This window comes from Ranitomeya imitator, chromosome 4 (genome assembly GCF_032444005.1).
Source record: "Ranitomeya imitator isolate aRanImi1 chromosome 4, aRanImi1.pri, whole genome shotgun sequence".
NCBI lineage: Eukaryota > Metazoa > Chordata > Amphibia > Anura > Dendrobatidae > Ranitomeya > Ranitomeya imitator.
This window is the reverse complement of record NC_091285.1, coordinates 682,152,896-682,163,531: the sequence shown is the minus strand read 5'-3', so window position 1 is coordinate 682,163,531 and position 10,636 is coordinate 682,152,896. Positions and strand designations below refer to the sequence as shown.

Below are 10,636 nucleotides of genomic sequence, written 5' to 3'. Positions count from 1 at the left end.
GTGCGGTATTTTCCGCACCATGGGCACAGCGGATTTGGTTTTCCATAGGTTTACATGGTACTGTAAACCTGATGGAACACTGCTGCGGATCCGCAGCGGCCAATCCGCTGCGGATCCGCAGCCAAATCCGCACCGTGTGCACATAGCCTAATTCTAAAGGTATGTGCACACGCTTCGGAAAACGCTGCGGATCCGCAGCAGTTTCCCATGAGTTTACATTTCAATGTAAACCTATGGGAAACAAAAATCGCTGTACACATGCTGCGGAAAAACTGCACGGAAACGTAGCGGTTTACATTCCGCAGCATGTCACTTCTTTCTGCGGATTCCACAGCGGTTTTACAACTGCTCCAATAGAAAATCGCAGTTGTAAAACCGCAGTGAAATGCGCAGAAAAACCGCGGTAAATCTGCCATAAATCCGCAGCGGTTTAGCACTGCGGATTTATCAAATCCGCTGCGGAAAAATCCGCAGAGGGATATATCATCAACCCTACGGATGTTTAGCGACCGTGGAGGTGCCACCCCCTGGGCTGACTCAACCCCCGTGGTGACCTATATCAGAGTACGGCAAAACACATCCGGTTAATTTCAATCACCTCAGCTGGCGTCTTTCACCTGCGTGGCTGACTCGCGCGGAGGAAAATCATTTGCCACAGTTCAAGACACAGAGAAACACGGCACTTTAATAAACTATTACGAGACGCTCTGTTTGACTGCGGGAAACCCTTCGCAATGGAGCGGTGAGTAGAAGACATTTGTCGGCCACGTAGAGACACATGAATGTACCTTGTAGTGGAGTTGTACACTTGCTGGCAAGGTGACCGGTTTTATTGCTTGTGTCTCCCCCGCAGGCACCCACGGACACCACTTACATGCCCCGTGTGCCACAGGGTAACCAAATATATATCCACACATCTGAGAAGGGTATGCCTGAGGTCACACGGTGATTCGGAGATAAAAACCGCCATAGCCTCCGCAAAGTATCAACTTCGCTGTATCGCCAACAAGGGGACAACAATCCAATTCAGTGAGCTCAAGCCCCTCCAATCCTTGGAGGAGACTGTAGCCTTCTTAGAAGGTCGCGGCTTTTTGATAGCAAACAAGCCTAGGTTTGAGTCACAAATCACACCACTGACCTGTGAAGGGCCCGCTCAGGTACCAACTGACAATCCGGAGCTCCGCCCAGGCTCCATGCCAGAGCTAGATTCAGATGTGATGGATGTGCCTTTCCTTTTACGGCCGGGAGACAGTCTGGAGGGAGACCCGTGCCCCCCGCCAGAGCTAGATTCAGATGAGATGGATGTGCCTTTCCTTTTACGGCCAGTAGACAGTCGGGAGGGAGACCCATGCCCCACGCCAAAGCTAGATTCGGATGAGATGGATGTGCCTTTCCTTTTACGGCCGGTAGACAGTCGGGAGGGAGACCCGTGCCCTGAGCCTGACCACACAGGGAGCATTTCTGACCGCATAGGCAATGAGGAGGTCATGGATGGCAGCAATTTAAGTATCCAGAAAAGGGAATGGAAAGACAAAAACCGCACGGCTACCAAGGCCGCCGGATTGTACAAGCGTCACTCATTGAATCACCCCATGTTAAAGGGGTTCCACTCGTACCTAACAGTTACCCATGGGGTCCCAAACTGTCAACAGGAGGTATCAAACGTAGCACGGTTTCTATTTTTTGTGAACCCAAAATCTGTAACTCTGGAGTACCTCGTAAAACCAAACCAGGTTAATAATTTTTTTCAACAACTTGGAAAACTCCATCTATCGAGCCAGACCTCCCTCAAAATGTTGAAGCATATACGGAGATTTACCATGTATCAGATGAGGGCTACCAAACTGAGACTAGAGAATCCTCAACTTTATAAGGCATGCGAAGTGTTCATGAATTTTACAACAGACCTTCAGAAATCATTGTACAAGGGAGCCTGCCGAGAGTCTGTAAGTAAAAGGTACACCGTTCAAAAGAGCCAATATTCAGCGCATTGTTACCAAACCTTGGATGTTGGTTAATTGCCTTTATTTTTCCCCACAGGTACGATCTATTGATGAAGCCATCAAAGTCACCCAAGGACTGCCAGATTATACTGGAGGAGGCAAGGCCAACATTTCTAGCTAGCATCGAGGCTGTGACAGATGGCGGATCAGAAGTAGATCGCCGGGAAGTGGTACTGTACCTCGAGGCCCTTCTGATTCTAAAACATCTCCAAAGACCAGGTGTTGTTCGTAACATGACGGTAAGTCGTCGGGCCCTGTGGGTCAGCGGTATTTGCTGAACCGGTTCAATATTTTTCCACCTTTTTTTTTCACATCGTAGGTTTCAGAGTGGAATGAGAGGATCCATCACACGTACCAAGGAAGACGCAAGACAATTGTGGGTGTGAAGACTCACAAGTGCTCCACCTCTCAGGTAGCAACTTTTGTACTTTCAGAGGAAGAGGAATCGGTAAGCTTTTCTCAAAGCCAGGGAACCCAGGCAACCCCACTCATTGTGGGGAGCAAAACACTCTCTTGTCCCCATGTAAAACCTTTTGGAGGGGTGCCCCCAGACTGGAGAGTAACATATATATATTTTTTTTCTTTTTCAGTGGTTCAATGCGTATGCGGAATATGTCAGACCGGTCTTTACCTTTGGCCGAAAGATTATCACAAACTTTTTCGTGACGTGTACCGGGAAGGTCATAAAAAATCCATCCATGAGACTCAGACGATACCATTCAAGGTAAGGTAGCCACAAGTCAAGTGACCCACAGCCATAAGTAGCAACCAGTACTAACAATGTGCTTTCCTCCGTAGCTACAACCTCCCAAACATCACCAGCCACCTTGTACGGCGGATTTGCGAGACATGGACTTTGTCACAATACACAGATTGCGAAAAGCGCTTGTTTGCACGCTACTTGGCACATACAAACGATGTGGCCGAGAGAGTTTACCGGGAGAAGACCCTGACCGATATGTGCCGTGCCCAAGAGCTAGTGTTCAACGCAGGAAATCATGAGGACGCAAAAATTATGTCGCCAGTAATGGCATCAACCAGTGAATTGGATAACGAGGTGGTAGACCTCACGGAAAGTGATACCGAGTCATCCGATTCTACTGAGGAGTATAGTCTCAAGAATATTCGGCTCATCCCAATCAGGAGAACAAAGCCCTTGTGAATATGTCAATTTTTATCTGACATTAATAAAATTATTCAAATGTACATTCATCTTTGCCTCTTTGACTTGCCTCACTTTTCTCCCACTTTGGGGACCCTTTCGGGGTACTCTGCAACATATTGAAGCCCCTCTTGGGTGGGGGGTAAGGGGAAATGTGATTTTTTTTTTCTCAGAAAATTGCCCAAAATTTTCCAAGTGTCAAGGACTCTTCCAGAAAAGCTTCCCCAGGCTTCTGGAAGTGTCCTCGGTACACCTCCAGCGGTTTCCCCCTGCCTGGAAGTCTGACACATGTCTGAAATTTTCAAAGTGTGAAAGTATGGTTTTTCACCCAAAATTCAACTTTCCGCCCATGAACCACAGACTTCACCCACACTTAGGTCACTGTCTTGGGGTACACCTCCAGTGCTATGTCACGGTCATCACTGTTGTCACAAAAAATTGACTTTTGTTTAGGCCAAGCAATTTGAGGACGGCACGGCAGCCAGCAGCCCGTACGGTACAGGGGTTGATCAGACCCCCGTACGTCCGGTTGTGGTCTCCGTGCCCCGAAGGGGTTCCCGCTTCTCGCCTGCACCAGGCACGGCAGCCAGCAGACCGTACGGTCCAGGGGTGGGTCAGACCCCCGTACGTCCGGTTGTAGTCTCCGTGCCCCGAAGGGGTTCTCGCTTCTCGCCTGCGGCAGGCACAGCAGCCCGTACGGTCCAGGGGTTGATCAGGCCCCTGTACGTCTGCCCGTGGTCTCCGTGAGTCTTTCGCCCCTATACCCAGGGACCACACCTATGGCCATTTAGCTCAGTTGGTTAGAGCGTGGTGCTAATAACACCAAGGTCGTGGGTTCGATCCCCGTACGGGCCAAGCACATCTACAAACGCCCCTATACCCAGATGACCAATTTGCACATCAGGGTCGCTGCGGACCTCCACCAGAGTTTCCTCTGGCTTCGTCCTGCCCAGGCATAGCTCACCATCTTTCGGGTCCTATCGCGCACTCATGCTCCACCTCCCCGACAGAGGCGGGCCGATGGTGCACCCGCCGTGTCAACCCCCCGGAGCGGGCGGCGGGATCCCACCTCGGCCGGAGCGCCCCGGCCTTCACCTTCATTGCGCCACAGGGTTTCACGTCGCAACGGGGGGAGTGACGATGGTAAACCCCATCAGGTGGGCCCAGGGCAGGTGAGTCTGGCCTTGGGGGGACGTAAGGGATAAAGGAGAAGAGACCATCAGGGCACGGAGCCTCAGGCCTCCCTCGTTGTCACCCTTGCGAGGGGACCCCAGCTGCGCCATGGAGGCGATAGATGGAGGGGCAACCCTCAGACAGGCATAGCCCCGGTAGCACCCCGGGGCCGCAAGGTGCGTTCGAAGTGTCGATGATCAATGTGTCCTGCAATTCACACTTAATTCTCGCAGCTAGCTGCGTTCTTCGACGCGCGCGCCGAGTGATCCACCGTTAAGAGTCGCGCTTTCTGGTTTGGGGACACTCGGAGGCGCCCCCCTTTTCACTCTCGTGTCAGCCGGCCGCAAAAGACTGGGATGCTTTGGAGGGTTGTTTTCAAATCTCGGCCCTGTTGCCCGGGCGCTCGGCCTCCCCGTCCCTCCCTCCAGCGGGGAGGAGAACAAAGGAGGGCTCGAGGCTTCTCAACCTACCGCCCAGACCCACATACCCCGGGGAGGGGTGTGTGAGCGCACAGGAGAATGGTACCCGGGACGGCCTTTCGCGTACGCGGGGGGCTTCTTATTTTTCCTCGGCAGGCAGCGGCAGGGCAACAATCGTCGGCGCGAGGCCGGGCGTCTTTTTCCTGGGCGACGGAGCGAGAGGGGCTCCCCGCACCCTCCCGACGTCGCCCGCCCGCTGTCCTCACGTGCCCTCACCGTCCCCACCCTGCGGAGCGCCCTGGCGAAGCAGAAAGAGACCTACCACCGCCCCCATCACGTTCGGTACCCTTCGGGGATTTGGCGGGCGGCTGGCCTCCTGATCTGCACCTCATCGGTATTTTTCACTCGCCCATTAAAGATCCTTCCACAGGTTCATCTAGGGAAACCTTGTTACGACTTTTACTGTCTCTAGATAGTCAAGTTCGATCGTCTTCTCGGCTCTCCACCATGGGTCTTGGCCGAACCCGGCGGGGCCGATCCAAGGACCTCACTAAACCATCCAATCGGTAGTAGCGACGGGCAGTGTGTACAAAGGCCAGGGACTTAATCAATCGAGGGAGAGAAGCCAGATAGGAAGCCCCGCAGCGGGAAGGGCACCCGGAGGAAGGGAAATCCTCCTCGTCGTCCGTGCCGGCAGGCGGGCATCCCGGGGCGTCACCTTCCGGAGGAAAACAGGAGCCTGAACGGCGAGTGCAGTGCCACTGGGGAGATCGTGCACGCTGTACGGTGCGAGGCGGCCGATGCGGAGGGTGTCTGGAAAAAAACCCACCTTGCACGGAGAGGGCGAGGTGACTGGCCTCCGGAGGACACCACGGCTCCCCTGCCTCGTGACCCACCGCTCCCGGGGCGACACACAGAGTCGCTGCTGGGGAGAGGGGCCAGGGCGGTGGGGGGCCTATGCGGCGCCACCATCTGGCTTAGACCCGGCCTCCCGATCGGAGGGCATCTGTTGTAAAAACCACCCCTTGCACGGGGAGGGCCGTAGGTGACTGGCCTTCGGAGGACGCCACGGCCACCCTGCCTCGTGACCCACCGCTCCCGGGGCGACACACAGAGTCGCTGCTGGGGAGAGGGGCCAGGGCGGTGGGGGGCCTATGCGGGGCCTCCGTCTGGCTTAGACCTGCCTCCGCCGCGGGGGGTCCTCGACCCACCGGCGGACGGGCGCGAGGAGTGGGAGAGGGGGGCTGGCCGTCGGGGTCCACCGCGGCTCAGGCGCAGAGCCCGCCAGCGACGCGGAGGTCGCACGGGGGGCTCAGTTGGCCTGGCCGTGTCGGCGTCACCCTATGGCGTAGTCCCTCGTCCCGGGCTCTTGCCCGTAACCTCAAAGGAGCCCCAACCGAGCGGCGTCTCCCCCCCAAAGCCGTGCCTCCGCTGTTGAGAACAGAAGAAGCCCGGGGCGGCAGTTCGCCGGGTACTCCCCTTCGCCAAAACTCTTTTTGCCCCACTCGTCTCTCCCTTTTCCATCCTCCCTTCTCGCTCTGGGGCGTCCGCTTGGTCTCTCTCTCTCTCTCTCGCTCTCTCCCTCTCGCGCTCCCTTCCGAGCCGCCTCGGAGGACGTCGGACGAGCGGGGAAGGCGACGGCGTTCGGCCGGGCACACCACGCGGTGAGAACCCACTCCGCCTGCCTCCCCACGCGTCTGTCATCCCCCCCACTATCGTAGGGGCTCGGGAAAAGACTGGAGAACGCGGAGCTCGGCGGTGGCGTGGAAGCGCCACCCACCGCCGCCGCTCTCGCCGATGCCCACCGCGGAGGCCGCCCATCGGACGCTGGGTGGGGGTCGGCACGGGCCTCCGCGGGCGAGCTGCGCATCTGGAAGTCAAAGGGCCGCCCTCGGAGAAGATCGTTGTGCTACCCCGCGCGGGGAGCGATTCGGACGACGGGCCCCCACGCCGAGGTGGGTGGGCGCCCCGCCATTCGCCCGCGCGGGTCGTCGGACCCCTGCCGTACCACAGTTCGGGTCAAACTCCCCCTCTGCACGGCAGCCACCGTCCTGCGAACGGGAGGCGACTGCCGGCGTGCACGCCCAAGGATGCGTGCCTGAATCCCGGGGGGGTAAAAGAGGAAGGAGACCGCCCGCCTTAGACCGACGCGGGCTCCAAAGCCCGGGCCGAGCGAGCGGCACCACCTCCCCACCCGGGAGCGCTGAGCCAAATCGATCGGAGGAAGAGCCGGTGGGGGGCATGGGTGAGAAACCCCACCCGCTGCCATCCTTCCCCTCGGGGAGACGGGGAAGAAACATGCCCGATAGTCCTGGAGGTCCCTCTCCGACACGCTACGGGCGCCCTCGAGACGGAATCCGGGTCACAGTGCGATTCTCTCATAGGTCTCCCCGGTGGCGTGGAAGCAGGAGACATCCGACACAGAGAAACGCCAAGCCTGCTCTGAGGGGACCGAGTCAGGGGGTGCAATCCGCCCTCCTGGAGCCCTCCTCGGGACGAAGACTCCAGATCTGCCTCCCTTCTGACATCCGTCACCCTCGGAGAACCAGAACACGCTTGGGGAGGGTCCGTTCAGGCTCAGGCGACCCGGGAAACGCGTCTCTGACTTGGGGCAGACGACCGGCAAGAGTCCCCCTGGAGCCGCGGAAGCCTGGTGTCGACGCGAGGGCGGACTTCCATGCAAACAGGGGGGTACTCGCCAAACCGCCTACCCAACTTGAGGAACCACGAAAACATCGGAAATCAGTCGGGCCCGAGAGGTACCCCTCTCTCCTATATCCTGCAGCTGGTGTGCAAAAGTGGGTATTTGCATGGCGAAACACCGACCCACACTTTAAGGGAGCGAAGCCGAAAAGTGTCCGACTTCCTGGAGCTGTGCGGCGGATCCGGCGGCCAGAAATTCCTCATTCCGGTTCTATTTTTTTTTTTTTCGATTTTGCGAAATTTGGCGGCCAGGCGGCGTAGCTGGGGCCTGGACTAGCCCGAAACACCTGGAGCCGGCGAGCGGAACGAATTTCCCAACGTTCTGCGGCTCCCGGAAGCCAAAAACGCATCGCCGAAAAATTTCAAAGTCCCAAGGACTCGTTCTTGAAAATCGATCCGGGGGCCATGGAAGTGTCCTCGGTACAGCTTCAGAGCTTTCCCCCCGCCTGGAAGTCTGAAAGTTCTATGTTTGTTCTAAGTGGAAAATCGCGTTTTTTTCAGTGTTCCACCCATCAGACCCAAACTTTGCCCACGCTTAGGTCTCTGTCTCGGGGTGCTTTACAACATATTGACGCCCCTTTAGGGTGGAAGTAGGGGAAAGGGGTCATTTTTCACAAAATCGGAAATTTCTCAAAATATTTCTAAGTGTCAAGGACACTTTTGGAAAATCTTCCCCAGGCTCCTGGAAGCCTCCTCGGTACGCCTACTGCGGTTTCTCCCTGCCTGGAAGTCTGACACTTGTCTGAAATTTTTAGAGTATGAAAATGCGGTTTTTCACCCAAAATTCGACTTTGCGCCCATGACTCGCAAACTTCACCCACATTTGGGCGACTGTCCTGGGGTACCTCACAACATATTGACGCCCCCCTGGCGTGGAAGTAGGGGAAACGTGTCAATTTTCACAAAATCGTGATTTTTTCAAAATATTTCTAAGTGTCAAGGACACTTTTGGATAATCTTCCCCAGGCTCCTGGAAGCCTCCTCGGTACGCCTCCTGCGGTTTCTCCCTGCCTGGAAGTCTGACACTTGTCTGAAATTTTTAGAGTATGAAAATGCGGTTTTTCACCCAAAATTCGACTTTGCGCCCATGACTCGCAAACTTCACCCACATTTGGGCGACTGTCCTGGGGTACCTCACAACATATTGACGCCCCCCTGGCGTGGAAGTAGGGGAAACGTGTCAATTTTCACAAAATCGTGATTTTTTCAAAATATTTCTAAGTGTCAAGGACACTTTTGGATAATCTTCCCCAGGCTCCTGGAAGCCTCCTCGGTACGCCTCCTGCGGTTTCTCCCTGCCTGGAAGTCTGACACTTGTCTGAAATTTTTAGAGTATGAAAATGCGGTTTTTCACCCAAAATTCGACTTTGCGCCCATGACTCGCAAACTTCACCCACATTTGGGCGACTGTCCTGGGGTACCTCACAACATATTGACGCCCCCCTGGCGTGGAAGTAGGGGAAACGTGTCAATTTTCACAAAATCGTGATTTTTTCAAAATATTTCTAAGTGTCAAGGACACTTTTGGATAATCTTCCCCAGGCTCCTGGAAGCCTCCTCGGTACGCCTCCTGCGGTTTCCCCCTGCCTGGAAGTCTGACACTTGTCTGAAATTTTTAGCGCATGAAAACGCGGTTTTTCACCCAAAATTCGACTTTGCGCCCATGACTCGCAAACTTCACCCACATTTAGGCGACTGTCCTGGGGTACCTCACAACATATTGACGCCCCCCTGGCGTGGAAGTAGGGGAAACGTGTCAATTTTCACAAAATCGTGATTTTCTGAAAATATTTCTAAGTGTCAAGGACACTTTTGGAAAATCTTCCCCAGGCTCCTGGAAGCCTCCTCGGTACGCCTCCTGCGGTTTCTCCCTGCCTGGAAGTCTGACACTTGTCTGAAATTTTTAGAGTATGAAAACGCGGTTTTTCACCCAAATTCGACTTTGCGCCCATGACTCGCAAACTTCACCCACATTTGGGCGACTGTCCTGGGGTACCTCACAACATATTGACGCCCCCCTGGCGTGGAAGTAGGGGAAACGTGTCAATTTTCACAAAATCGTGATTTTCTGAAAATATTTCTAAGTGTCAAGGACACTTTTGGAAAATCTTCCCCAGGCTCCTGGAAGCCTCCTCGGTACGCCTCCTGCGGTTTCCCCCTGCCTGGAAGTCTGACACTTGTCTGAAATTTTTAGCGCATGAAAACGCGGTTTTTCACCCAAAATTCGACTTTGCGCCCGTGACTCGCAAACTTCACCCACATTTAGGCGACTGTCCTGGGGTACCTCACAACATATTGACGCCCCCCTGGCGTGGAAGTAGGGGAAACGTGTCAATTTTCACAAAATCGTGATTTTCTGAAAATATTTCTAAGTGTCAAGGACACTTTTGGAAAATCTTCCCCAGGCTCCTGGAAGCCTCCTCGGTACGCCTCCTGCGGTTTCTCCCTGCCTGGAAGTCTGACACTTGTCTGAAATTTTTAGCGCATGAAAACGCGGTTTTTCACCCAAAATTCGACTTTGCGCCCGTGACTCGCAAACTTCACCCACATTTAGGCGACTGTCCTGGGGTACCTCACAACATATTGACGCCCCCCTGGCGTGGAAGTAGGGGAAACGTGTCAATTTTCACAAAATCGTGATTTTCTGAAAATATTTCTAAGTGTCAAGGACACTTTTGGAAAATCTTCCCCAGGCTCCTGGAAGCCTCCTCGGTACGCCTCCTGCGGTTTCTCCCTGCCTGGAAGTCTGACACTTGTCTGAAATTTTTAGAGTATGAAAACGCGGTTTTTCACCCAAAATTCGACTTTGCGCCCATGACTCGCAAACTTCACCCACATTTGGGCGACTGTCCTGGGGTACCTCACAACATATTGACGCCCCCCTGGCGTGGAAGTGGGGGAAACGTGTCAATTTTCACAAAATCGTGATTTTCTGAAAATATTTCTAAGTGTCAAGGACACTTTTGGATAATCTTCCCCAGGCTCCTGGAAGCCTCCTCGGTACGCCTCCTGCGGTTTCCCCCTGCCTGGAAGTCTGACACTTGTCTGAAATTTTTAGCGCATGAAAACGCGGTTTTTCACCCAAAATTCGACTTTGCGCCCGTGACTCGCAAACTTCACCCACATTTAGGCGACTGTCCTGGGGTACCTCACAACATATTGACGCCCCCCTGGCG

General features: G+C 54.7%; 1 non-coding gene across 1 annotated transcript; it reads right to left on the bottom strand.

The window, feature by feature from the left end:
* Positions 1–4,468: 4,468 nt before the first annotated feature.
* Positions 4,469–4,620, bottom strand: LOC138678024 (5.8S ribosomal RNA). The gene has a single exon (XR_011321406.1). It is a non-coding gene; the product is annotated as a 5.8S ribosomal RNA (ribosomal RNA).
* Between the last annotated feature and the right edge of the window lie 6,016 nt (positions 4,621–10,636).